We start from the raw sequence: 23699 nt of genomic DNA, 5'->3' as shown, positions 1-23699 counted from the left end.
TTGCTCTTAGGGGAAAATGCTCACACAGAGTCCCTCCCATGTCATGCAGTAGAAAAGGTAAGGCACTTCACAGGACAGGATTTAGCAGAGCTCCTCTGCTTGGGCCAATGAAAGCTTGTGACCCTGCCATGTTAATCATCTCTTCCAAAAAATATTTTGCTGCTTGATTCAGGCCTTTCCTGCATAACATTGAGCCTGTTTTTTGTTTTCTTTCAGCATAATCATAGGAGATGAGTGGCCACAAAGCTCCATTCTATTATCAAAGGTGCTGCTGCTGTCAAACGTTACACTCTCAATTGCGGCAATGAGACACACCCTGGAAAGAGCGAGCTTTACACTTTTGCACAAAAATAGAGAAACCAAGATGTCTTGTGATATCTCATACACATCATGAAAAACGTGTCCTAACCTTGAGAGCCCAACTTAGGAGCGAGCAGGAACATGCTGTGAAGACTCGGAGAAGGAGGTCCATCCAGATCCACTTTCCCCCTTTTTTTTCAAATGGACCCCTGAGCCTTTGAGTTACTGCACACAACTCAGCTTCACACCTGAGTCTCCCATCACCACCTACTCTCAGTACTTCAGGCTCAAATGTCCCGACATCAAATTCTTCACCAAGAACCTTCTCGGGGCCCATTCTCCTAGGGCACCTTCTCTAAGGCACATTCTCTAGCGGTAGGAACTAATTCTGCCAAGCCATCATGTTCATTAACCTTGAAAGTGATATCCATCCTGGGGACCTGCTTTGTGTGTAACAAGTGAATTTCAGAAGATACCATCTATGTGAAAGGAACAATTTCAGTTGCAGAAATGTCATACCTAACGGCAAGCTGGCAGACAAAATCAGTTGTTGACAACACTCTGAGGACCTGCAGGATCACACCAAACAGAGAGCTGCCCACCTTGCCCTGGTGTGGATTCTGTGCCGTGGGAGAGGATATGCTTTTACTCTGTCACAAGTTCCTGGTGTGGTGGTTCTGTCAAAGGAAAATGGGCCACTGTGCTGATACTTTTGCCACATGTCTCAAGCCTGGGGAAGTGTGAGACTAAACTGAAGGTGAAGTATCCAGGACTTTACGAACAAAAATAGAGAACAATACCTTGGTACACAAATGCTCTCAAATTCATTTCCCTCTCTCTCTCTCTCCCCTCAAATCTATGAAACACTTTCAAAGTTACTGATGTATGACAATGGCAAATGACAATTCAATGATAAATTGAGTGCTAAATTGATACATTTGGGCATTCAATCATTTGCTAATTAAATTTTAGCTACGTAAGCGTGTATTTAATCAGTGCTTCTTGAGCATCTACTATACACTAGGCAGCATTCTGCTCATCGAGGATACAGGGATAACAAGGCAATGAATGCCCTGCCATCTGGAAGCTTACACTCTACTGGACAGATACAAAAAAAAAAACAACAGATGAAGACGCAGTCTCAATAAACTCTGTGTACACTGGAAACTTGTCTTCCCATGTGGCACAGTGGTTAAGAATCCACTTGCCAATGCAAGAGACCCAAGCAAGAGACTTGGGTTCAATCCCTGGGTCGGGAAGATCCCCTGAAGGAGGGCATGGCAACCCACTCCAGTATTCTTACCTGGAGAATCCCATGGACAGAGGAACCCTGGCGGGCTATAGTCCAAAGGGTCACAAAGAGTCGGACATAACTGAAGCAACTTAGCACACACAAAAAGTTCTTATGGGTCTGGCTTAAGAGTCCTACAAGAATAAGAACAAGCAACGGAACTGAGGATTATTTCTAGAAATTCGCCTGGGCTTCCAGCACCCCATCTTTATCTCTTAAAGTGACCTCTCTCCGCTTTGTTCTTGGTGACATAACCTCCACCCCTGCCCCCACCTCAAGTCTGAGAGCCAAGGGATGGACCAAGCCATAGATTGAAGGAAGAAGAGCCTGCAGACAGGGGAATTGACAGAGTGGAGTGTGTTAGACTAAATAGCGGCATCAAATGGAGTCCCAAAGCAAGTAACTGCCACCTTCTATAAGTAAACTATTTTTTCTTTCCTTCATTTTGCCTCAGCAGGTCTTCTATATCTTATACTGTCCAGAAAGTGAAAGTGTTAGTCACTCAGTCATGTATGACTCTTTTCGACCCTATGGACTATAGCTTACCAGGCTCCTCTGTCCATGGAATTCTCCAGGCGAGAATACTGGAGTTGGTTGCCATTCCCTTCTCCAGGGGATCTCCCTGACCCAGGGATCAAACCCAGATCTCCCACATTGCAGGCAGATTCTTAATCATCTGAGCCACCAGGAAAGCCCTATTCTGTCCAAAGACCCTTTGAAGATCACCCTCAGTGTTTCTCAGTTTGGACCCTTAGAACTGAAAATTCTTTTCAGCCATCATCACAATGGACCAGGACTCTTAAGGTAGATTTTTCGTGAAGGAAATTGGCCTACAAGTTCCTGTGGATCCCAGCTTAAATCTCAGGTCCATTTTGTAGAATTGTCCCCTCGCTCTGGACAGACAAGCTACAGTATTGATTCTTCAATTCACTGCGAAGAGCATTGGCACATCCTGTGCCTTCCTCCAGGAATGCTCTCCCCACTTCACCCCTCAGTCCTGGCTCAGGGAACTGGGGCATCCATCCCCTCTCCCTTAGGTCTGGTTTGGGTCCTTTCGTGGTATGAGATCATGGTACCAACCCCAGTTTTAATTACATATTTATTGGCACAAATATGTAATTAGTATATTAATACTCTCTCTCTCTCTAGGATACAAACCCCAGAAGAACAGAAACTGTTTGTTTTACTCACTGTTGCCTTCCCAACACTTGTTACCATGTGGTTACCTTTCCCAAGCTATTTGTTGAATGAAAGAATTTTTGTCCCAATTCATTCAGTTTTATAGATACATAAAACTTTTTAATTAAAAAACTTCAATCAGATTAATTTATACATTGCATCATCAATCTTCTTAGTACTAAAATAAAATGGAAAGTTACCCAAGACCATGATTTTCCTGAAATACGGCCAACATGAGAGTCTTTAACCAAACACTGCCTTCTGTGTAAGACTTTGCCTGATAGCTGTTCCTAAAACTTAAATTCCTGTGTCACTACTCTCTACACCTCTTCACCCACTTTAAGCTTTTTCCTTACCATTTATTGATACTTAAATAAGACTGTCTATATTATTGTCTGTCTCCTACTGACAGAACACTAGGTCCATGAGGGAGGAAATTTTGACTTTTTTTTTTCACAACCACATTCTCAATGCCTAGAGCAAAGCTACGAACACATTAAAAACTCAATAAATATTTGTTATCATATACTGTATCTCAACTCAGCACAATTAGACTCACCAACTCTGGTACTAATATCTTCTCAACAAAACCATAGATACCATAAAAGAAAACAGAGAGCTTTGCTCTGATGTGATGGGTTTTACAGACTGCTACCGTCCAAAATAGTAACCACCTGCATATGTGCTTCTGAACTCTGAAATGTGACCAGCCCAAATTGAGGTGTGCTGTAAATATAAAATATACACTAGATGTCAAAGAAGTCGTACAGAAACAAGATTACAAAATATCTCATGATACAATTTTCTATGGACCACATGTTAAAATAACATTTTGGGTGTACTGAGTTAAACAAAATACATTCTTAAAGCTTTTTCTTACTTTTCAAACAAGGCTACTAGATAATTTAAAATTACATCTGTGGGTCAACTATATTTCTACTGAACAGTGCTGTTCTTGAATATAATACTCTCATGTCTAAAAACATTTGGGGGAGGCAATTTAACGATGCAAGCAAAATGTAAAGAGCCCAATCTCTTAATTCTCTTCAAAGGAGTTCATATTATTTGCATGTAAGGAAGGAAGATTTTAGAAAATAAATTCACTTTTACATGAAGCTTTCTTTAATTTTATGTGGACCATTTTTTTTAAGTCTTTATTGAATTTATTACAATATTGCTCCTGTTTTATGCTTTTGGGTTTTTGGACATGAAGCATGGGGATAGTAGCTCCCTGACCAGAGACTGTATGTGCACCCCCTGCATTAGAAGGTGAAGTGTTAATCACTGGATCACAGGGCAGTCCCTACATGGACCTTTAATTCCATTCTTTACCAGATATGAAACAAAGGAATTTTGGTAGAACACTGAGTGGACTTGGGAGTAAGATAATGATAAAAGGACTAATTTATTCTTCCATTATCTGGCACACAATCATTCTGATTTTCTTGGATTTGCCTGCATTCACAAACAAGACTGACGGAGTTTGTCTCAATTTTTTTTTTTATTACTCTTGTCATGTTTCAAAGTTATAATTCTCCTAAAAAGATACACGTTGGTTCTTTAGAGGCGTTACCTCCGTTTGACAATCTGGACTAAAAGCTCATTTTCTCATTGGCTACTCATCTAAAAAAAGAGTGGATTACTTCAAGGAAGAAAACATCTGTCAAATCCACCAGTAATTATGGCATAAATGAATGTCTATGGAACTTGTCTAGAGGTAATATACTCAACACATTTGTAAGAAATTTTTCCACTGGTCAGTAGGGTTTTAAGATGATTATATTGAGCCTATCTTTGAAGAGGGCAACATTTTGTGTTTGCTGCTGCTGCCAAGTCGCTTCAGTCGTGTCCGACTCTGCACGACCCCATAGACGGCAGCCTACCAGGCTCCGCCGTCCCTGAGATTTTCCAGGCAAGAACACTGGAGTGGGTTGCCATTTCCTTCTCCAATGCATGAAAGTGAAAAGTGAAAGTGAAGTCACTCAGTCGTGTCTGACTCTTCGTGACCCCATGGACTGCAGCCCACCAGGCTCCTCCGTCCATGGGATTCTCCAGGCAAAAGTACTGGAGTGGGTTGCCATTGCCTTCTCCAAATTTGTGTTTAGTGAACATATAAACAGTTCATTTCAACATCATGTGGTAAGTTCTCTGATAAACAGAAACACAGGGTACCATGGGTACCAAAAAAAACCAGACTGCTCGGTTAAAGTCTCTGTGTGTGTGCATGTGTGTGTTGTGTAGTAAGGGTGGTGGGAGAGCTAGTCAGGGAGGAACTAGTAGTCTGTCTCCAAATACAGATCTATGTTATTGATTATTTAATAATTAGACCTTTCTTGTTTATCACCATCTCAAGACAGATGTGCTAGATTAGTTTGAAAGTGATGACTTCCTGCTTATCAGGACTTTCACTCTAACTGTCCCAAATGGTTTGTGCTAATAAAGACGAAAGAGATCAAGGGGATAAGACAGCTGTGATGAAGATTCTCTGCACTTCTTTACTTTCTAGGAAACTCTGCCATCCAAAAAGGCAAACTCTCTTCCTTAACTTTGATGCCATGGTGCTATGGTTATTCAGCCAACCACCCCTGTCAGTCTGTTCATGCACTCAAGCATCTCTCTGAGCATCTGAGAAGATCTAAGATGGCTCTGAAGAGAGTCATGGTCTTGCCTGCAGGATTCCCCGTGGGTTCATCCTTGGAGGGGTTGGAAGGACTTTTATTTGGTGAAAGAAGAGGCCACCTTCTCAAATGCCTAATACAATGTGCAAACATTGTCATCTGCATATTCTGTTAAAAATGTGTGCAAATTATTCCTTCAATCAAAAGCAGTTCTGGGTTGAGCTACCTGTGTCACGCAGCAAATTCCCACTTGCTATCTATTTTACATACGGTAATATATATATTTCCATGCTATCATCCCACCCCCTCCTTCCGCCACTGGGTCCACAAGTCTGCTCTCTATGTCTGCATCTCCATTGCTGCCTTGAAAATAGGTTCATCAGTACCATCTTTCTAGAGCCCATAGGCATGAGTTAATATACAGTATTTGTCTTTCTCTTTCTGACTTACTTCAGGGAGATGGGAAGGGGGTTCAGGACACAGGGGACATATGTATACTTGTGGCTGATGCATGTTGATATATAGAAGAAACCAACTCAATATTGTAAAGCAATTATTATTCAATTTTTAAAAAATGAAAAAAATTATATAATATTAAAAAAAAACAGCTCTGTACCCAGCTACAGATTTGAAATGCAAATTGTTGAACTTCAACTCCTCTCCAAATCATAGGTAAATGAATGAGTGTTCAAAGTATTCTAAATTTAATAATTTTTATTACATAAGATTATCAGAAAGTAACAGGCCTAATCTCCTTCCCCCAGTACAAAATGTCTTTTCCTAGGTTAAGGTTTCAGGCCACGTTCTTGGCTTATGCCCAACATTTAATATAGTTAAAATACATATAATAATAATAATGTTATTACTGTAATTAATAATATAATTATTATTATTCTACATTTTCCATTAAGCCATTGTTAACTAGATAATTCATTTTGTAATTCAATGACCTCCTTACATCCAAAAATCCATTCCAGTGGAGTATGTGAAAACGATAGGTTTCTGTCTGATGAAAAAACTATGCTCCATCATATTTCTTTTAATTGCCTTGCCTGCCAGACGGCCCTGGCAGAGCTAATGTTCTAATAAGGCAGCTGCATCAGACCAGGCGTGTTTCCCAAAGTGATGCCCTACAGACCATCTCTGAAGATGTTTTTCACAAAACACATCTAACAGCAACAAGTGTGAGGAAAGAGATTTACAATTCCACTAGTATATTAACCATCTTAAGAGGCCCAGCAATCAAACCTCTCCTAAGGTTATGTGATTACAGAATTCTGCTTTTGCATAATTATCCTGAAGCACAGAAAATTGGGAAAGCCTGACCTAGGTCTTTTTCTCTCCCTCTTCCAGAGGGATTATTTTTCTACCTCTGAATCTACTTTTTACATATATATTAGAAAGCACAGATACTAAATAAATGGTGAGTGTGGGTGTGTCTGCATGTGTATTGCTGTTGCTATTTAGTCGTTAAGTCGTGTCTGACTGTGTAGCCTGTCAAGCTCCTCTGTCCATGGGATTTCCTAGGCAAGAATAGTGGAGTGGGTTGCCATCTCCTTCTCCAGGGGATCTTACTGACCCAGGGATCGAACCTGCGTCTCCTGCATTGGCATGTGGATTTCTTTACTGCCGAGCCACCTGGAAAGCCCCTGAATGTGTATATGCGTATACACATAAACACACAGGAAGGTACGACTTCTGTTTTTATCCCCCTATCTCTAGAGCTATCTGCTTTATTTGTGTGTTGTGGTGTTTATGTTTATTATATAGAAGGCCTCAGTTTCAAATTGGCCTGCCTACCTCTTGATCCCCTGTCTGTTCCTGGCAGGATCTGTAGGTGAACAGGACCTGTACATGCCTTCTAGGGAAAACCCAGGGCTCTTCAGGAAGTGGTCTAAGATGATGTGATGTAGTAGCTAGTGAGTTTCTTTCTGAGTCAGGGCTGCCACAAGGGGGTCCCCAGGAATTGACACCACTAGGAACAGATGTAAAGATGTTAGTGCTGAGGTCATGACCGCCCCTCCCTTTGCTAATGGCCCTCCAGGGCTTTTCCCAAGCCACTGAGGTTAAGAGAATCTAAACCAGATTTCAGTCCAGGTCCTCCTCTCTTGCTGAGTACTTCCTACTTCCCTGTTTTTAGTACTTCCTTGGAGTATCTTGGGTTGCCTGTTTGGGGCTTCATGTGCTTCTACCACAAAAGGCACATCCCTGTGCTACATTCAGGGCTGCATTCTAAAAAAGTTCCCCCCAGGTTCAATTTACATTTTCTCCTACATCTTTTTCATGAAAAGTCTGAGTGAAAAGGATGATTGGAGAGTACCACATGCCTGGGGCAGCCCTAATGAAGCTGGTTCACATGTTTCTAGACCTTTGCTCTTCTCCATCATACTTAGTCTCAATGCTCATCTGCAAAGGTTCCATGTGGTAGGGCTATGTTGGGCTGGTTCCTATAGAAAAATACTCCCATGCTGTTTTGTAAGGACCCAATGTATCTGTCAAAGGACCCTAGAACGCTTGTGCATGCGTGCTAAGTAGCTTCAGTCATGTCTGACTCCGTGACCTTATGGACTGTAACCCGCCAGGCTTCTCTGTTCATGAGATTCTCTAGGCACGAACACTGGAGTGGGTTACCATGCCCTTCTCCAGGAGATCTTCCCAACCCAGGGATGGAACCCACATCTCTTAGATTTCCTGCATTGGCAGGCGAGAACTCTTGACATTTAGTCAAAACCACACTTAATTCAAGCAAAAATCATTTGCAATTTGAAATAACTGCTGCTCTCCAGGGTACTGACATGGACTGTTATTTTTTCCACCAACCTGCATGTGTTTTAAGGGCAGAGGTTCTATGAAGCAACCTCTGCATCCTCGTCACCTAGTAAAGCTCAGGTATATACTTACTAATTAATAAATGTGTGTTGGGTAAATTAAAAAATAAAATTAGCATTAGTTACTTGAGAAACTACAGAAGATTCATTCACTTGGGAATGCAAAAAAAGGGCACGAAAGATTTGGGTCACCCACTCTCATATCAGGAAGAGCTTCAAGGCTAATGTATATCTCAACCACTGCAACCAAAGTGCATTTCTTCTCTTTCTGTCTTCTGTGACAATGGAAGGCAGATGTCACATGTCTGAATGGACCCTGTGTTTAGACAACACCAGACAAACAAGATATACAGAAAACCCCCAGTCATATTCCTTTCAAAGTTTTTTTCTGTTACTGAATTTGCTTCTAAGATTTTAGAAACACTGGCCAATTTTGCCTTTGCCAGCTGCTATCTGGAAATTCCTACCTCGAGAACAACTTTACATCCCAGAACTTCGCCCTAGAACACTCCAGATAATTCCAACCCATTTATTCTAGCATTCTTCTTTGAAAGTTGGTAATAGTACGTCCAGTGAAGGGCACTGAAATGAAACAAGACCCAGCATACAAGCCCCCAGTGTAAGACTGACTTTCTCTCCAACAGTTTTCTGTTTTCTGGAATAAATCTCACATTAAAAAAATAAAAATAAAAATCAATGTTTCTAAAAGCCCAGTAAACCAGAGTCACCTGGAGAGATTATTAAAAGATTGTGTTTTACCAGAAAAGTCAGTGAAATCTGAATAGTCTGTAGGTGAGTGAAGAGTGATGTGCCATGGTTATGTAACAAATTAATATTGGGCCTCTGGGTAATATCCCAAAATAACTGAAAGCAGGGATTCAAATGGATATTTGTACACCATGTTTATAGACATACCATTTACAGTTGCTAAAAGGCGGAAGCCATCCAAGTATCCATTGGTAGAAGAAAAAATAAATGACGTGTGTGTGTGTGTGTGTGTGTGTGTGTGTGTGTGTGTGTTCATGTGTGTGTGTTCATGTGTGTGGATTATTACTCAGCCTTTAAAAGGAAGAAAATTCTAACACAGGCTACAGCATGGATGTACTTTGAAGACATTATGCGAAGTGAGATAAACAGGCACAAAACAGCACATTTTGCATGATTTCCACTTATATGAGGTCCCTAGACTAGTCAGATTCACAGAGACAGAAGGTACTAGGTTGGCCAAAAAGTTCGTTTGGGTTTTTCCGTAAGCTCTTAAGAATGGTGGTATGTCAGGGGTCGCTCTGGGGCTGGAAGGCAGTGGTGGGTTGTTCTTTAATGGAGAGAATTTCAGATTGGGAGGATAATAGTGCTCTAGAGACGGATGGTGATGATGCTTGTACAACCATGTGAATGTATTTAACGCCACGGAACTGCATGTTTAAAACTGGTTAAGTGGTAAACTGCATATTATGTGTATTTTACCAAAACTTGTTTTAAAAAAGGAAATTAACATGAGTGGAAATAGGATGAAGGATAACACAGAATTCCTGATGCTGTATTTGCAACATTTCTGTAACTCTAAAATGATTCTCCCTAAAAAGGCTGCGACGGCTCGGCACAGAAGTGAGGCGGCTGCGACGGCTCGGCGCAGAAGCGTGGCCGAGAGGAGCTAGGCCGGGCCGGGGGCGGTGGCCGACAGGGTCTAGGCCGGGCCGGAGGCCGGGGGCGGCAGCCGACAGGGCCTAGGCTGGGCCAGGGTCCAGGGACGGCGGCCGAGAGGGGCTAGGAGGAGCTGGGGGCCAGGGCCGGGGGCAGCAGCCGACAGGGGCTAGGCCGGGCCGGGGGCTGGGGGCCGGCGGCGGCGGCGAGAGGAATTACCCAAGGCCCAAGGTAAGAGAAACCCAAGTAAGACGCTAAGTGTTGCGAGAGGGCATCCGAGGGCAGACACACTGAATCTAAAATTACAGAAAACTAGCTAATCTGATCACACGGACCACAGCCTTGTCTATCTCAATGAAACTAAGCCATGCTGTGTGGGGCCACCCAAGACGGATGGGTCATGGTGGAGAGGTCTGACAGAATGTGGTCCACTGGAGAAGGGCATGGCAAACCACTTCAGTATTCTTGCCTTGAGAACCCCATGAACAGTATAAAAAGGCAAAAAGATAGTACACTGAAAGATGAACTACCCAGGTCAGTAGGTGCCCAATACGCTAATGGAGATCAATGGAGAAATAACTCCAGAAAGAATGATGGGATGGAGCCAAAGCAAAAACGACACCCAACTGTGGATGTGACTGGTGATAGACACAAAGTCCGATGCTGTAAAGAGCAATATTGCATAGGAACCTGGAATGTTAGGTCCATGAATCAAGGCAAATTGGAAGTGTTCAAACACGAGATGGCAAGAGTGAACGTCGACATTCTAGGAATCAGAGAACTAAGATAGACTGGAGTGGGTGAATTTAACTCAGATGACCATTATATCTACTACTGTGGGCAAGAATCCCTTAGAAGAAATGGAGTAGCCATCATGGTCAACAAAAGAATCCAAAATGCAGTACTTGGATGCAATCTCAAAAACGATAGAATGATCTCTGCTCATTTCCAAGGCAAACCATTCAATATCACGGTAATCCAAGTCTATGCCCCGACCAGTAACACCGAAGAAGCTGAAGTTGAATGGTTCTATGAAGACCTACAAGACCTTCTAGAACTAACACCCAAAAAAGATGTCCTTTTCATTATAGGGGACTGGAACGCAAAAGTAGGAAGTCAAGAAACACCTGGCATAACAGGCAAGTTTGGCCTTGGAGTACAGAATGAAGCAGGGCAAAGGCTAATAGAGTTTTGCCACGAGAACGCACTGGTAATAGCAAACACCCTATTCCAACAACACAAGAGAAGACTCTACACATGGACATCACCAGATGGTCAACACCAAAATCAGATTGATTATATGCTTTGCAGCCAAAGATGGAGAAGCTCTATACAGTCAGCAAAAACAAGACCGGGAGCAGACTGTGGCTCAGATCATGAACTGCTTATTGCCAAATTCAGACTTAAATTGAAGAAAGTAGGGAAAACCACTAGTCCATTCAGGTATGACCTAGATCAAATCCCTTATGAGTATACAGTGGAAGTGACAAATAGATTTAAGGGACTAGACCTGATAGACAGAGTGCCTGATGAACTATGGACAGAGGTTCGTGACACTGTACAGGAGACAGGGATCAAGACAATCCCCATGGAAAAGAAATGCAAAAAAGCAAAATGGCTGTCTGAGGAGGACTTACAGATAGCTGGGAGGAGAAGAGAAGCGAAAAGCAAAGGAGAAAAGGAAAGATATTCCCATCTGAATGCAGAGTTCCAAAGAATAGCAAGGAGAGATAAGAAAGCCTTCCTCAGCGATCAGTGCAAAGAAATAGAGGAAAACAACAGATTGGGAAAGACTAGAGATCTCTTCAAGAAAATTAGAGATACCAAAGGAACATTTCATGCAAAGATAGGCTCGATAAAGGACAGAAATGGTATGGACCTAACAGAAGCAGAAGATATTAAGAAGAGGTGGCAAGAATACACAGAAGAACTGTACAAAAAAGATCTTCACTACCCAGATAATCACGATGGTGTGATCACTCACCTAGAGCCAGACATCCTGGAATCTGAAGTCAAGTGGGCCTTAGGAAGCATCACTAGGAACAAAGCTAGTGGAGGTGATGGAATTCCAGTTGAGCTATTTCAAATCCTCAAAGGTGATGCTGTGACAGTGCTGCACTTGATATGCCAGGAAATTTGGAAAACTCAGCAGTGGCCACAGGACTGGAAAAGGTCAGTTTTCGTTCCAATGCCAAAGAATGCTCAAACTACCGCACAATTGCACTCATCTCACATGCTAGTAAAGTAATGCTCAAAATTCTCCAAGCCAGGCTTCAGCAATATGTGAACCGTGAACTTCCATATGTTCAAGCTGGTTTTAGAAAAGGCAGAGGAACCAGAGATCAAATTGCCAATATCCGCTGGATCATCGAAAAAGCAAGAGAGTTCCAGAAAAACATCTATTTCTGCTTTGACTATGCCAAAGCCTTTGACTGTGTGGATCACAATAAACTGTGGAAAATTCTGAAAGAGATGGGAATACCAGACCATCTGACCTGTCTCTTGAGAAACCTGTCAGGAAGTAACAGTTAGAACTGGACATGGAACAACAGACTGGTTCCAAATAGGAAAAGGAGTATGCCAAGGCTGTATATTGTCACCCTGCTTATTTAACTTATATGCAGAGTACATCATGAGAAACGCTGGGCTGGAAGAAACACAAGCTGGAATCAAGATTGCCGGGAGAAATATCAATAACCTCAGATATGCGGATGACACCACCCTTATGGCAGAAAGTGAAGAAGAACTAAAGAGCCTCTTGATGAAGGTGAAAAGAGGAGAGTGAAAAAGTTGGCTTAAAGCTCAACATTCAGAAAACTAAGATCACGGCATCTGGTCCCATCACTTCATGGGAAATAGATGGGGAAACAGTGGAAACAGTGTCAGACTTTATTTTTTTTGGCTCCAAAATCACTGCTGATGGTGACTGCAGCCATGAAATTAAAAGACGCTTACTCCTTGGAAGGAAGGTTATGGCCAACCTAGGTAGCGTATTTAAAAGCAGAGACATTACTTTGCCAACAAAAGTCCGTCTAGTCAAGGCTATGGTTTTTCCAGTGGTCATGTATGGATGTGAGAGTTGGATGATGAAGAAAGCTGAGCGCTGAAGAATTGATGCTTTTGAACTGTGGTGTTGGAGAAAACTCTTGAGAGTCCCTTGGACTGCAAGGAGATCCAATCAATCCATCCTAAAAGAGATCAATCCTGGGTGTTCATTGGAAGGTCTGATGTGGAAGGAAGGTTATGGCCAACCTAGGTAGCATATTTAAAAGCAGAGACATTACTTTGCCAACAAAAGTCCATCTAGTCAAGGCTATGGTTTTTCCAGTGGTCATGTATGGATGTGAGAGTTGGATGATGAAGAAAGCTGAGCGCTGAAGAATTGATGCTTTTGAACTGTGGTGTTGGAGAAAACTCTTGAGAGTCCCTTGGACTGCAAGGAGATCCAATCAATCCATCCTAAAAGAGATCAATCCTGGGTGTTCATTGGAAGGTCTGATGTTGAAGCTGAAACTCCAATACTTTGGCCACCTCATGCGAAGAATTGACTCACTGGAAAAGACCCTAATGCTGGGTAGGATTGGGGGCAGGAGGAGAAGGGGACGACAGAGGATGAGATGGTTGGATGGCATAACCGACTCAATGGACATGGGTTTGGGTAGACTCTGGGAGTTGGTGATGGACAGAGAGGTCTGGCCTGCTGCAATTCATGGGGTCGCAAAGAGTCGGATACGACTGAGCGACTGAACTGAACTGAAAAAGGTTTATTAAAAAGTAACCATAAAAACACTCTCAGGGGACCTCCCTGGGGGTCCAGTGGTTGAGACTTGGCCTTCCAATGCAGGAGGCTCAGGTTCAATCCCTGGTCAGGGAGCTAAGATCTCACGTGCCTAGTGGTCAAAAAAACAAAACATAAAACAGAAGCAACATTGTAACAAGTTCAGTCAAGAGGTTAAAATGGTCCATATCCAAAAAAAAAAAAAACACCTCTAAAAAAAGAAAACAAACAAACGAAAAAACCCATTACTGGGCAACTAGATGAACATACCAGCATTACCACCACCAAGAAAAAGACACTTCTGGCCTCCATTGTTAACTGTATCAGAATCTCTGGAGTGGGGATACAGGGGTATAACAAGCCCTATTTTTAATAACTTCTAAAATTTAAGAACAACTATTTTTAGGACATTCCTAGCAACTGTTTTTCAGATTATCTTTTTTCCTGCCTCCTTTAGTCAGTGACAGAACGAAATCTACACCGAAACTGCTGGACAATCAATTTCTTCTGTGGGTTTTGCTTTGCCACAGAGAGCTGAACAGGGGCCACGGGGGTTGTGTGTGATCCCAGAACTAATGGCGTGGCCAGCTGTCCACCCCCTTCCCTGGATCCTATGTCCACAGCCCCTGCTTTCCCTTCACTTCCATGTCTCGACCTTGTAAAAAGAGGCTCCAGTCCTGAGAAACTAAGTAACCATGGACTGATTTGACCATGACCAAGCCTGTAGCGCTCTCTGCCCTTCCCTTGGTTCAATGACCCCTTTCAACAAGGGTCAGAGCCAGATTTGTAACTGAATACAAGAACAATAGGCAGGAGAAGGTGACAAGAATGTCCAGCCCTGCTGCACTGCTGTAAAGCTTTCCTGTTCTGATGCTACACCCCATAAAAAGAAAGAAGGGTCCTGGGCATGTAAGGCTGAGGATCTGAGGCCAGAGGGCCGGTCATTTCCTGCGTGACAGCCCTGTCACTTTTATCTTTGGCCTCCGTTCACCATTTGTCAAGGGACAGAATTAGAAGGGAGAGACGCTAAGGGCTTCTCCAGCTGTGAAACTCGGTGACTTTATAAAGGGCTTCCCAGGTGGTTCAGTGGTAAAGAATATGCCTGCCAATGCAGGAGATTCGGGTTCAATCCTTGGGTCAGGAAGATCTCCTGGAGAAGGAAATGGCAACCCACGCCAGTATTCTTGCCTGGGAAATCCCATGGACAGAAGAGCTACAGTCCATGAGGTTGCAAAAAGTCAGACATAATTTAGAAACTGAATACAGCACTTCTGAATAAAACACACCATCCTGTCCTAAAATATTTGAATGGCCACACTCCTTGGGGGTAAGGCTTGCAATTTTTTGCAGCTCAAATTTTTTAAAGAAAGGTCTGGCCCTAGAATGATTCAAAGTAAGCTTCTGAAAGCCAGAAAATGATATGACTTAACTTTTCCACTCCTTTGAAAAGGGAGGGTATTGAGAGGAAAGTGGTATCTGAAAGGCAGTCAGAAATGATTCTGTTCTTTCATGTGTGTGTGTGAATGGCTCCCGTCCTATCGCTTATTATGCTTGAAGCAAAGGAAACTCTGACCAGAGCAAGCTGGGTGTTCAGAGGAGATGGGGGAGGTGGGGTTGTTGATGCCCCCATGCTCTCTCCCCGCTTTTTTCCTGACCTGTCATTCCTGACCCTTTTTGCAAACAAAAACTCCTCTGGAGAAACTCATGACCTTGATTAAGCTGACCCAGTCATTGGAACTTTGGAATCTGGGATTCTGACATCTGGAGGCAGCCCAGAAAGAGGGAAAGCGGCCACCTGCCAGGTGACTCAGAGGCAACGGAGAAGGGATGAGATAGCAATGCACCAAGCTCGGGACAGGGGGCCCCCTTTGCTAGAGTTGCCCTTCACAAGATGAGCCCAGTGATCAAAGCATAGCAACTTTCTTAAGTGTGGAATCCCATACCAAGGTCACAGGTTCGAGGCCTTGTACCAAGGTCACAGATGGGGAGCCCAGAATCAAGTTCATCTCGGAATTGACTGAGCCCCATAGCAAACATTGTCATGAGCCCATCTGATCTAAATGATCCAGCTCCTTGACGCCATATTAGGTAAAAATGTCCACCCAAGTACTCACCCTATAGTGCCCTAAACAATCACCTAATGCCACCCTTCCAGCAGGAATTTTCTTTGTCTTAAGGCTATAAAACTTGGTTAATAACCCACAAAAAGCATCAGCTCTCTCTGATCTCTCAGGAGGTCAGCTGGCGTTGTGCTTGCAGTGCCCACATTATCTCTGCTCTTTGTTCTTAATGGGCTTCCTAGATGGCACAGTGATAAAGAACCCATCTGCCAAAGCAGGAGATGCAAGAGACGTGGGTTCAATCCCCAGGTTGGGATGACCCCGTGGAGTAGGAAATGGCAATCCACTCCAGTATTCTTGGCTGGAGAATCCCATGGACAGGGGAGCCTGGTGGGCTACAATCCATGGAGTCGCAGAGAATCAGACATGACTACACACGCATGTCATCATTTGTTCTTTAAAAACTCACTTCTTTCTGAAATGCTCTGTGTCTGGAAATCCTCTTCCAACCCGCATACAGACCATGACATGAAGTCTCTCCAAATTCCCCTTCCTGGGCTCTGGGGTAGAGTGGTACCCCCACGCCTTCCGAAATCCTGCCCATCACTCCTGCTGCTCTGGTTCTCTTTTACAACTGAAGATGAGGCTGTCCAGTTTGTGGGAGCTGGGTTTCATCCTTGCTGCTACCGAGATGCTGTGATGGTTGGTGGGTGTCTTTCGGACTTGGAGGAGGGGCAGCAGATGCTCTCACAGTTACTAACAAGACGCACTATTTCTCTGACTCTGGGGACCAAAGGTGAAAACACAGGGCCAACCATCTGTGGCTGAAGAGTGGCTCAGCCTGGGAAGAAGCGGGTAGCTGTTGACAATGGATGAAAGGCCTCAGCATCCTCCTTGCAGGAACGGCTACAACTTCCCAGGCACCAGAAGATGCCCAAGGAAGAGGGCCCAGGCTGGGACACAGACAACCAGAGTCCCTACCGTGGGTTGCGAGCTCACAACAGGCCAAGTTAAAGCCTTGCCTGTCTGTCTTGCATTTCAGACGTGGAGAGGCAACCCGAGTGACCGTCACACACGGCAGCACCCTCATCAAATCCCCCTACGTATTGTCTGGGCGACATTGGGCGAGTTACTCACCCTCTTCAAGCTTCAAATTCTCCACCTATGAAACAAAGTTCAAAATACCTCAATTCAAAGTTTAGGAACCTGGGACTTTCCCAGTGCTGCAGTGGCCAAGAGTCCACACTCCCAATGCAGGGGGCCCAGGTTTGATCCCTGGTCAGGGAACTAGATCCCACATGCTGCAACTAAGAATTCGCATGCCACAACTAAAGATCCTGCACATTGCAACTAAGACCCTGTGCAGCCAAATAAATAAATAAAAACAAACACTAAAAAAGTTAAGGAACCTAGAACATCACAGATGTTCAAGAAAGGCATTTCTCTATGTTTCTGTGTGACTCTTGATAATTTTGTTTTTCGGCGTATTTCTGGAAAAGAAAATGAATAACTTCTTTTCATGAGTAGCCATCTTTTGCAGTTAGGGAAAAGACAATTCCCTTGCCATGGCGACTTTCTTGATGACTGGTTCCATGGCTGACTCCCTGAGGATCCTGACCCAGTCCACTTTCTGCTCTTTGCCTCAATTTTCTCATCTGTGAAAAAAAAATCCCCACCACCTACCATCTTCAATTCAACTGAACAAAATTCCCTGAGCTGCCCACCACACCCAGCCCTGGATCCCACATCTTCTCTCAAGCACAAGTGATTCTCAGGGGCTCCTGAGTCCGAGATCATCAGATTCTTAATATTGAGTGTTGCACCATCAATAGTGTCAGTTAAAGTTTACTGAGTATGTCTTTGGTCATAAAGATTAGACCCAGATGATTTTTGCCCACAACATGATTACGATCTAACCCTGCCTCCATCACAGGTTGCTTGTCTCTTTTGAGTCAGACAGAATTCTTATTAGAAGAAAAATAAAAGCTTGAAAAGCCTATCAGAAATACCACCAGCTGCAGCAGCCCCAGAGTGGGCTGCAATGACAACCAGCTCTCCTCACTCTGGTTTAGATGCTGGTGTGTGTGGGGTTCTGCCTGTGAGCTCAGAGGTAGAGAGGTGGCTGACAGGGAATATTTATATACATATATTTATAAATGCTTCAGCACAGAACCTGGCTCAGTATAAATGCTCATCATGTGAGAAATTTGTCTTCATTATTGTTATTAGCAGAGGAGGAGAAATAGCCAAAGATGGACATCAGCAATCAGAGTGGGGACTTCCCTGGTGGTCCAGTGGTTAAGATTCCAGGCTTCCAATGGATCCCTGGTGGAGGGGACTAAGATCCTTCATGCCATGTGGCCAAAAAAAGAAAGAATAATTTTTTAAATGTCTATATTAAAGTAAACAACCAAAATGACAAGGTATGAGTTTTTCTAGGCCCTTTTCTGTGTCTGAAATGCCCCCTCATGCCCTCCTGGAAACTCAGGCAGGGCCCTCACCAGTTGGGGGACCAAAATGGGGAGCCGGGGAGCCTGGCAACACCAGCAGCCCTGAGAAGGCATACGGGGGGCTGAGCATCAGCTCTGCGCAGAACACGAAGAGAATGCCAGACCGCTCGCCGCCCTCATACTTGATCTTATCGGCCCCGCTGGGGAGGTGAAGTGCATGTGTCAAGGGGTTCGTGCCTGTTCATCATTGTGGTCGCCCCAAAGTGGAGCAGGCAAGGTAACACTTGAAGCCATTTTTTGCAGAGAACTGCACAAACAGCCGCGGCTGCCGACAGTCAGTGGTTCCAGGGCAGATGGAGAAAACACCCACAGATGGTAAGGGCTGCAAAGAAACACCACAAAACACAGAGCAACGTACACACGTACACACACACACCCCAAAACAAAGTTTAACCCCAAAGTCTCAGAACACACCAGAAGGTCGGTTCGTGTGCCCATAAAAAAGACAGAAATGAAGACGGAGGGCTGGCTGGACGGCAGAGGAACTGGGGCACCGAGGTGTCCCCACAGATGGATGAATGCTACAGGGCTTCCTTTGAGGAGGGTAGTTCTGGGAGGAAAATAAAACCAACAGTTCTCAGGACTTGGAACCGAGAGTTTCTACTTCAGAGAATCAAAAACAATTTCTTTCTGAAGATGAAGTTCAATGGAGAAAGAAGGGTCCAAATTCAGGTCTTCAAGGAGGCAATGGATGGATATTTTCAATCTGTTAAACAGATTATGTATCTTTTTATAGAAAGATTGTATATACAGAAGTTTTTTTGCTTCTCTAAGTAGAAAGGCAAATCATGACTTGATTAATTAGCCTTTGAAATGTCTAACTGTAGGCTTGCTACCCTTGTGCATTTATCTCTTTGGCAAACATAGCAGCAAAGTGAATGAGACATACCTTGTCTTATTCTCATATAATTTTTTGTATCTAGTAGGGGGAAAAGACATTAAGAAAGTAGATACTGAAATACATAGTTACAAATGTTGATTTTTATTTCCCAGAGACTGTGTAGTGCAATGAGGAGAATATCTTATTTTTACCTGGAGGTCTGAGGCTATTAAATAAGCATTTTAAAACTAGCTGTTATGTATAAAATGTACAGATACATAGAAATAACTGAAATATGACCCTTACTTTCCAGGACCTCAAAACTTTTTTAAGGGACTAAAGCATGTTGATACATAAAGAATTGTACTATTTGAAAGGAGGAATGAGAGATTTAGTATTAAGTTATTTTAGAAGCTACACTTTTTTTTTTTCCTAGAAAAGAACACAAGTTGGCTTTGTGCTACAGAGATGCTTGCTTCTTTCAGTTATCTAGGTCCGGGAGGGTCTTTATCACTGAGATTAAAAGACATAAAAAGCACCATCGTTGGCCCTGTGGAAACCATCCAACTCATGGGCGCAGCATCTTAAAGCTGAGCTTCTCAAACTTTAATGTGCATATCCATCACTTGAGGATTTGGCTAAAATGCAGATACTGATCCAGTTGGTTTGGAGTGAGCCCTGAGATTTGGCACTTTTGGTAACAATTGCCCAGATAATGAAGATGTTGGACCACATTTTCAGTGGCACGGTCTTAAAGGGAAGAAACAAATTCTGCAACATGAAATTCAATTAGCTTTTTTCATTCCACCTAAATTTACTGAGTATCTACTATGAAGTTGGCTCATATTAACCATTCACCAGCTCTTCCTTACTGAAAAAAAAACAAGTGTTCACAAACAACTAATTTCACAGATTACAATTGTTTGGAAGCTGGGTAACCATTTTATATCTGGTGTAAATACTCAGAAAATCTGTGAAAGGAAATCAACCAAGATGGCAATGTCAGTATCCAGACTTCTGGATCTGTTGTCTCTGTCAATGGTTTCTCGGGGGTGGGGAACATATATTGATACGGACATAAATGTATATGGCAGGGATTGGTCTGGAACTCAACACAGCTGTGTTCTGAGTTCAGAGATCTCTCAGTTACAGTCAGATGAGACCCTTCTTCCAGAGCATGGCGGGCTATTTGCCAGTCCTGCTCTCCCCACCATGTCCTTCCACTTGGCCATCTTACGGGCAGGCTGATGAGCGAGGCTGTGGCCTCACTGCTGTCCCTTCCCACTATGACATTTATCACCCAAATGAAACTTGACACGAGAATTGCCATTTTTGTGAGAAGACGATAAAACTCATTTAACCTTTCCACTCCATAGGCTGCCGGTTCCCTTAGGGCCTGATGAATTCTGGTGAGGCCTTCCAGAAGAGCAGACTCAAGTTATATGGGGTATGCTGACTCTGGTCTCTCCTTTTCAAGTGAAGAGCTCACTTCTGCCCAGTCATTTGCAAACTTCGCACAAATGGAATTTCCAAACTCGGGTTGGAAGAAAGCACCTTGATTTCCTCCCACTCACATAGTGAAGAACGTGAAAGGCCTTGATAAATGATGAAAGGAGGTAATATGCTAGGCACAGATGAAACCCTTTCTCCACTCCATTCGGACTGTCAGGAGAGTAATTGATGCGTCTCCCAGGTCAGCAATAGCTTCTCATCACCAACGCCTGGTGTCCCGTTGGGAATTAACCCTGTCATTTCATCTAATTCTCCATTGGTAAGAAGCAGTCACTGGCAGAGACTTGGCACTGGGGGGGCATCATTGTTGGCTTTTGGTGGCAATTGTAATATTTAATATTCCTCAAATAAGAGATGATCCCGAGAGTATAAGAAGAATGGAACATTTTTCAAAAGGAACAATTGAGACTTTCTTGGTAATCCAGTAGTTAAAACTTCACCTTCCAAAGCAGGGGATACGGGTTTGACCCCTGGCTGGGGACCTAAGATCCCACAGGCCTTGTGACCCCAAATCCAAAAACATAAAGCAGAAGCAATATCATAACAAATCCTCATAAAAAAAAAATCCTTAAGAAAAGAGCAATTTTTCTTCATTTTCTAAGTCTAAGTGAACTGCTGTTTACACTATCTGAACTGACTCAAACCCAAACCAAAGAGGAAGAGCCAATCAGAGATTTGAGAAAACATCTGAATAAAATGCCTCCAGGTACGCTGTCGTTCATTCTTGTGACAAACATTTTATGAACATTTCTCATGGCAAGGCACTGTTACAAACCCCATCCACTGCTGTAGGGGGAAATACCCAGAAAAGGGGAGAGGAGACGCTAAGAGAAGATATGAGAGATATAAAATGCAAAAAGGGGTATATGATGTAGTAGAAAAAGCCTTGGGTCAAGGGTGAGGAATGCCCATCCTAGCTCTGCACTTAGCTGACTGTTAGAATTTGAGCAAGACTGACTTGGCTTCTGATTTCTTCATTTATAATTAAGAGAACTGGGTCTTTGGTAAGACGAATGCTTAATGGCTTCATGTGATTAAAACCTTCCCATCTTCTAAGGAAATTGTATATCACCCAATCCTTTATCTTGCAGGTGATTGCTGTCTTGATATCAAACCGCTCAACGTGCAAGATCTTGGCATGTGATGTGAGCTTCATCCCCAGTCTCTTTACAATTTGTTCTGTCTGTCACTCCTTCACAAACCAAGCGATAATCTTACACAATCAAAAAACACCGGTCTAGATATCTCTGAAGGTGTCTACAGAGGGCATACTCTTTCCACTTTAAGAAAACAAAAACTTGTTAGCTGATGACCACGTTCTGAATAAAATTACACTCTCCTAGTCATTTTACTCTGAAATAAACTTGCATCTTTGGGGCAAAGCAGTTTGTGAAAAGCATCCTAATGGTACTCTGTGTCATTTTGGACTTCTGTGTTTAACAGGGTAGTCATGGAAAGAACATAGACATAATATAAAACTAAATTCAAAATTTGTCTGCTATATCTCATTTAACTTTCATAATACTCTCATGAAGAAAGTTATGTCCCCCAATTTGTGTATAAACTGAGCCTGGAGAGGTTAAATTACTTACCAAATACCACACTGCTTATGTAGAGTTGGAGAAGGAAATGGCTACCCGCTCCAGTATTCTGGCCTGGAGAATTCCATGGACTGTATAGTCCATGGGTTTGCAAAGAGTTGGACATGGCTGAGCGAGTTCTACTTCCATTATGTAGAGCAGAGATAGGACTTGGACCCAGATCTAACTATTTCAAATCAACTCAGCATGTCTACCTCAGCTGACTTACCCATAAAAATGCATCAATAACAACTAAACTCCAGTTGTGTAGAGAGAGTTCAATGACATGACGTATATAAAATGTTTAACTCAGATCCCATGGCATAACAGGTACTCAAGCTTCTTTGCCTTCTCCAATGCATGGCATTTAGGTGCCTACAGAGGGCAGGAATTATTTCTAAAATAAAGATCTCACTGCAGCATGGAAAAGAGCACTGAAGAAGCAGTCGGATGGGGCTTCCCTGGTGGTCCAGTGGTTAAGAGCCTGCCTTGCAATGCAGGAGACACAGGTTTGATCCCTGGTCAGGAAAGATCCCACATGCCTCAGAGCAACTAAGCCCATGCATCACAACTACTGAAGCCCATATATGTCCTAGAGCCCATGCTGCACAACAAGAGAAGCCACCGGGATGAGAAGCCCACGTACCACAACTAGAGAAACCCAAAGGCAGCAATGAAGACCCAGCACAGCCAAAAATACACATAAATACATAAATAAAAGTTAAAAAGAAAAGAAAAAAAAAAAAAACAGTCAGATGAACTCTTCTAAGACCTTTCTCCAAGTAAGCTATCTTTCTAAGGTTCCTGTTATTACGTTCTGAAGGCTTTGTGCTTATGAAGCAGATATGGACTGACATGGGTGGGCCAGGCCAGGCCCTGTGGTCACTCCACAGCCTTGCATGCATTGGGTCAGCAGGTTCATGCCTCCAAACAGTCTGAGCACCCTTTCTGGAATCTGAGCAGGAAATGCACGCCCCACCCCCACCCGGGCCACTCTCTCCAAGAGTCATGGGTGATGAAGGTGTTTCCTGCCATTCTGTACAGGACAGAGAGTCACTTAACCTTGCTTTCATTATCAGTGGAGGAGCTGGCGATTGGACCTCCACCCCCTAGGGCAAATGAACTACCAGGACCGGCCCTTTGGCATCACCCCGTCTTGGTTGCAAGCAAGCAAACCTGTCACCTTCCTGTTTTATCTACACATGGTGTTTGCTTCCTTTGACGTGGATTCTTACACTCAGGGTAGGAGGGATTTCTCGAAAAACAATGTTTTTTGTCTGCCTCTGATTCCCTGTCTCCCCACCCCTTTCTCTTTCCTTTTCAAGGCTCCAGGAATTGCTAAATGGCACGTCCTGAACACCCAACACTCTCGGCTAAAAATACCCGAGCATATGCTTATCTGCACTGGTACTTCCTCTCCAGGGGCCTTACAGACGTTATCTCATTTATCCTTAAAAACACCCCAAGAGGTAGGATGTGGTCAAACAGTGCTCTTCCCAAAAAGTGAGGAAGGCTTTAAGAGGAAAGGTCAGCATTTGAGTTTCTATACCGAGGCACAGCAGACAAGCTCAGGTCTTAA

At 43.3% G+C, this 23699-nt stretch overlaps 2 long non-coding RNA genes across 3 annotated transcripts in view; one reads left to right on the top strand and one right to left on the bottom strand.

The window, feature by feature from the left end:
* The window catches only part of LOC145524301 (uncharacterized), a 36794-nt gene extending 35373 nt beyond the window's left edge, over window positions 1-1421 (top strand). Inside the window, exon 5 of one of the 2 annotated variants that reach the window (XR_014067388.1) lies at window positions 217-1421. This is a non-coding gene — a long non-coding RNA (uncharacterized LOC145524301). The remainder of the gene's footprint in view (window positions 1-216) is intronic. The other variant, XR_014067389.1, reaches the window with a different exon arrangement.
* Window positions 1-23699, bottom strand: part of LOC145524300 (uncharacterized) — a 284203-nt gene that overhangs the window by 194266 nt on the left and 66238 nt on the right. The gene's annotated exons all lie outside the window — the stretch shown is intronic.

Source organism: Giraffa tippelskirchi, chromosome 10 (genome assembly GCF_054371585.1).
Source record: "Giraffa tippelskirchi isolate mGirTip1 chromosome 10, T2T-mGirTip1v1.2.pri, whole genome shotgun sequence".
Lineage (NCBI taxonomy): Eukaryota > Metazoa > Chordata > Mammalia > Artiodactyla > Giraffidae > Giraffa > Giraffa tippelskirchi.
Note: the sequence above shows the minus strand (reverse complement) of the source record. Positions and strands in the feature narration are given on the sequence as shown.